Below are 6000 nucleotides of genomic sequence, written 5' to 3' on the forward strand. Positions count from 1 at the left end.
ACAAGCTTACACTGGACTCCAAACATATTAAAACATACCCACCACTATATTCTACGGCCCTAGAGAAATTATAGTCTTGATGTTCATTAAAGGCAACTGCTGAACATCCCTTTACAAGGCCTGGCTTGGCATATATGATTTCTACCCAGGAGGCCTATTATGAGAGACCTTCTTAGAAAGTGTTATGTATGATTCAGTACTTGGTATGCTTCTCACTAATAATGAACCTACTTAGTACCAGGGTGATATTGCCCTACACAGAGTACTTCTGTCATATGACATGTAATACCTAAGTTGTCACCACTTGTGATGATTAAAGATCTCTCAGAACTCATCTTCATAAGAAGATTATTTAAATTTAATTTTTAAAAATTAATTTGATCAAATATCCAAGAGCCAAGACCCATATGTTCTTGGGTCATCATATCCTGTTTTCCCATCTCAGAAGTCAAAAAGAGTTTTACATTGAGTTAAAATTGGTTATTCTACATAGTAATAGTTGACGAGTAGCTAGAGTCTGACTATCTTATCTGAGTTCCAATCCAGAATCTATGGGAATTCAGGGGAGAAAGGAATTACTGTATAAATTCAGAGAGCCATAGAAGCTTAAAGTCCAATCCATACTTCAGAAGAAATATCCTTGACAAAGTCCCAAAGTCATTCAGCTCACTTGATGACTCCAGTGAAGAGGGACCTACTACCTCCTAACATATCCAATTACTCTTTCGGATGACTTAGATTGCTAGGAAGGCTTTCCTTATGAGAAACCTAAATCTACCTCTCTACAACTTCTACCAATTGATCTTTGTTCTGTCTTCCTGGGACAAGCCATGGCAAGTAATTTATTATCTAATTTCTTTGTGTTACCATAAAGATGATTCTGTACGTAAGCACATGGTATGGTATGTATACATATGTGACCCCTAAAGCATGAAGATCTATCTCAATGGAGAAGGGGATGTGATTGGAATGAATAACAAAACAAACATCATGGTACAATCAACCTGTTTTCTTCCATGATGGTATGCATTATAACATAACCTCTCCTATTCCCAGTTTTACCTAATGGATCAGGCTGCTTCTCACGACAGTAAAAGTAACAACTAATGGTGATCTTATACTATTTTAAAAAACAAATTATAGTAAAACCATATAACTCCCAACATCAGGGTCCAGTGTTTTTCTGACACTTAACTGGGATTTGCTCCCACAGCAAAATACAAGCCATCTAAGCCAGTTAAGTGGCTTGCCGTTGCTACTTTGCCCCAGATGACATCACCATTTGGCTTTCCAAATGTACCTCTTTGGCTCTAGCTCTTTTGGCTTATTTCCATGTAAACAGGGTCTGATTAATGTTGCAGAAGGAGGACTATGAATCACGTATTCCATTCTCTTATGGGAAGTCAGAATGTCAATTTTTCCTAGTTTCTACTGCAGAGAATTGGGATATTTAATCAGAATCCCTAGCAACTACATAGAAACTGATGCTCCAGTGCCCAGCTGCAAGCTTCACGACATACTTTATGTAACAGCAGCTAATGAATCACCCACTGGAAGACATGCACTTAAAAATGAAACTGCATTCACCAGTCCTGACCATTATTGCTTGATCACAAGCCCATTACAAGGATGCTCTTTGATGAGGGGAACAAAGGAGTAAAGGGAAACCCTTGCCATGCTTCTGAAGAGGATAAATGGGAGTGCTCCCACGTTACCATAGCTGTTCAGTCTCATAGCCTGGCTGAGGGCATTGTGCAGCTTGGGGGTACCCCTTTTACAACTACTCTTTCCAGCTGGTAACCCAGCCAAATGTGCCTGACCATTAAGTCTTGTAAACTAAGCAAGGCTGAGAACAAAAACTTGACTTCTAGAAAGGCGTGGAGTCTTAGCAATCTTGGCGGTCCTTGAACAAAAATAGCCTGACTGTTCTACGCAATCCTCTGATGATTTGTAAGAATTACCATAGATGGCTAATGAGAATACAGTCCTGGAAAGCACTCTGCCTAATGAAAATTCAGCTGGAGCAGGTGGAAGACCAGGTTTTAAAAGGTTTTACTGAAGGATACAGGTCAGGTGCTGAGGAAGTTTTGTAATTCGTACTTCATGTGGTGTCAAGCTGGTAGTACAACTAACAATGCAGTCCCTGAACGTAGAACATGACAAGTATTAAAATGAAATGCTGTGGTAACCAATTCCCAGAAAACTTGTATGTCTGCTTTTCTGCTTTGAAAAATAAGGAAACTGAATCACAGAGGGAAAGAAAGTCTTCTTTCTTCATTGTTCCTATAGAACCACCAAGAAAGGAACTTCAACATCTTGAGTATACTTTGCATGAATACTCCTTGCTCCAATGTCTGCCTCATCAAGGCATGGAAATGACCCCAGATTCTCAGAGACTATGCCAGTGGAACATACAGTCTAGAAGCTTCTTCCAGGATGGCAGCTCTCCAAGAATGACCGTGCATAAGAACTATGTGGATTATTCTCTTCTTTCTCTCAGGAGCATGTGACTTTGCTCTCTAAGTAATAATAATGAAAATAATAGTAATGATAAAACAATTACCATGTATCTAGTACATAGGCACTGTGATAAGCACTTTATAAATATTATCAACTTTGAGCCTCACAACAACCCTGGGAAATAGGTACTATTATTTGATAGAGGAGGAAACTGAGGCAAACTGAGGTTAAGTGACTTGCCCAAGGTCACATAGCTAGTAGGTATCTAAGACCAAATTTGAATTCATCTTCCTGATTCCAGTGGGGTGACAATAATAATAATAATAACAATAATAATAATAATAATCTGAGATACAGCAGGCTAAAGTTAAAAGCACTTTATTATCTCATTTGATCTCACAACAACCATAATATGGCAGGGATTATTTACCTTTTTTATATCATAAATACCTCTGAGAGTCTGATGAAGTCTGTGGACTCCCAGGAATAATGTTTTTAAATGCATAAAATAAAATACATAGGATTAATAAATAAAATAAATTACAAAGGAATCAATTATACTGAAATAAAGATGCAATTTTTTCCCCATCCATGTTCATGGAGCCACTGAAATCTATCCCAAGAGCCAAAATTAAAAGAACCTCTTCTATAAGGCTAGTACCACAGGTATTATTTTTCTCATTTTACAAAAGATGAAATTGAGGTTCAGAAAAGCCAAGTAACTTGCCCATGGTCACACAGCTAGTAAATATCAAAGGCAGAATATGAATACAGATCTTCCTGACTCCAAGTCCAGCATGCTATCTACTATGTCATGCAGGAGCTGTATAGACTATACTTTTCTTCATCCAAAAAACTTTCCTTTATCAGGAAATTGCTTTTTCTCTTTATGTGATCTGATGCCCAAACTCTGGAACTTGGGAACTCCCAAACTTGTGGATATCTATAAAAAGCATCCCCTAAAGTCAGTGCTATGCAGGAAACACTCCTCCAGCAAGAACCCCCAAATCCTCCCTCTTCTATACAAATGTTGGAATTTACCATGAATTATATTTTAGAGCCTTGTGTAAGGTCTACCTCTATTCTGTGCTTCTGGTGCAAGTTGTCATCAATTGCCCCTGGCAGCAGGAACAGAGAAATTTTCTGTTCCCCATGCTTCCTTCCTGAACTCCTCCATTGCTGCTCTCCAAAGAAGTTATAAGAGAAAAAGTAAAGAGAAAGTTGTGACTATTTAAAAAAATGATTCAGTAGGCAAAATGTTGTCTTAAAGAATCTCCTTCAACAGGAAGATATCAAAAATCATACAAATTCCATGAAAGATCTAACAACAGTGATAACCTTGTTCAACAACCCTCTAATTGTTCCTATCAAGTGAGGCATAAATTAGAAAGATGTACACTCACCAAAAGTATTTGCCATTGTTATGGATGATATCCAGGATAGATAGAGTCCTAACACTCAAAATAGTTCAACCTAACCATCAAAAAGAGGATAAGGCAAGTGGATAAATGATGCCTGTCCAGATTATGGTATTTAATTAGATGAATGACCAATAAAGCTAGTTTGTAAGTAACAGAACCACTGCTGTAAGGCAGGTACCAGATAAATAACAGCCACAGCAATTGTGGATGGACAATAAGCTTGGACCCAGAATTCAACACAAAAAGGAGAGTACAGTGAACGATTGCCTTTAAAAATTCTGAGTACTCTTAAAAACATCAAGCCTCTCTCTGAAGCAAAGGTTGTTCTTTAGAACTTATATATTCTTTTTTTTGAAAATGTTTTATTGATTCTTTTTTCATGTTTTTCTCACTTTCCAATGATATTCATTTCCTCTCATCTAATCTTCCCCTATAACAAAGTACAATTAAGCAAAATAAATCCATCTAATGGCCATGTCTGACAAAGTAATCCTTATTTTGTACCTATAGTCCACCATCTCTTTATTGAGAGGTGGGAAGCTTATTTTACTATAAAGTCCTCTGAGGGGGCAGCTAGGTGGTATAGTGGATAAAGCACCAGCCCTGGATTCAGGAGGACCCAAGTTCAAATCTGGCCTCAGACACTTGACATTTACTAGCTGTGTGACCCTGGGCAAGTCACTTAGCCCTCATTGCCCCACAAAAACAAAACAAAAAGATAAATAAAGTCCTCTGAAGTAATGATCTGAGTTCTGAAGTCTTTCACTCTTTATTTGTTTGTTTTCCTTTATAGTATTATGGTTGTAGAACAAATTCTAATTGTTTTCTTTACTCTATACCAGTTAAATAAATTTTCCCAAGTTTCTCTAAATTCTTTATATTTGTTGTTTCTTAACAATGCAATAATATTCTATTACATTCATATAATACAGTTTGTTTAGACATTCCCCGACAAATGGGAAACCATTACTATTTTCCTTCTGGGGTTTTTTTGCTACTAAAAAAAAAAAGTATTACCATAATTAATTTTGTATCTATGGAACTTTTACCTCTATGTTTGACATCCTTCAAGTATATGGCCAGAAGTAGTATCATTGCATCAAAGGATATAATATTAATAGTCTTCCAGTGATGCTGTATGGCTATTAATCATGGAATGTGACAGCTTCCAAAAAGTTAAATTATGAGTCACCCAAAGGTACATAGTAGGCACGAGTAGGCTGGAACATGTTGCCAAAGAAAACTTGGACAGAAGGAGTTTAAAGGATATCATCACACACAAAAATTTAAAAAATTAAAAATAAAGGATATCATCAGAAATGTCCTACTAAGAAGGTAGGCTGTTCATGGTAGTAAAAAAAAAGTATGGACTGGTATGCCACTCAACTCCATGTTAAGAGATCTAAAGAAAAGGTCTTGTTTTGGGTGGGTGGAACTCTTGTGGAAGATTGACAGGAGAACAAAAACAAAGGTTCACATTATGAGAAGGCATGGATGGGTTATGACCTTCACCACTGTAAGGAGTAATGACATCAGTAAGATCACAGATCCTTTGAAATAGAGAAATACTAATTGACATTTTAAGGAAATCTATATTGTTTTCCTTTCCAGTAAGCCAGGGAAGGGGAATGGAGTTTGTACTGTACTACTAAGTCAGTTAATCCAGAGCTCACTAGTTTAATTTCTAAAGGAGAAAGTGAATTTTAAAGTTAATTCAAGTATTGATATCTTCCTAAAGAAAGCAATGAAAGGCCTCACAATCAAAATGTGTAAGAAGAGGAGTTGACCAACTGATGGCCAAGTGGCACAAAAACACTATTAACTATACAGAATTTGGTAAGCACTTAAAAATTTGCTTTAAAGGTTTCATCCAATATCACTTCCCCCTCAACAATCTCCCCTCTTCTCCCACAAAGAAAGTCTAATAATTAGTCGTTCAGATGAAGTATTTAATTGACCTTGTTAGAACACAGGCTTGTAGTTCACAGGCTCTTAAATAATTCACAGAAGTGATTTGGAAAACTAAGCTGCCAGTCCAGTGTGTTGAAATACAATTTGCATATAAGATGACATGTAAAATAGGAAAATATGAATATAATTACCACCACACCCAAATAAT

Source organism: Dromiciops gliroides, chromosome 5 (genome assembly GCF_019393635.1).
Source record: "Dromiciops gliroides isolate mDroGli1 chromosome 5, mDroGli1.pri, whole genome shotgun sequence".
Lineage (NCBI taxonomy): Eukaryota > Metazoa > Chordata > Mammalia > Microbiotheria > Microbiotheriidae > Dromiciops > Dromiciops gliroides.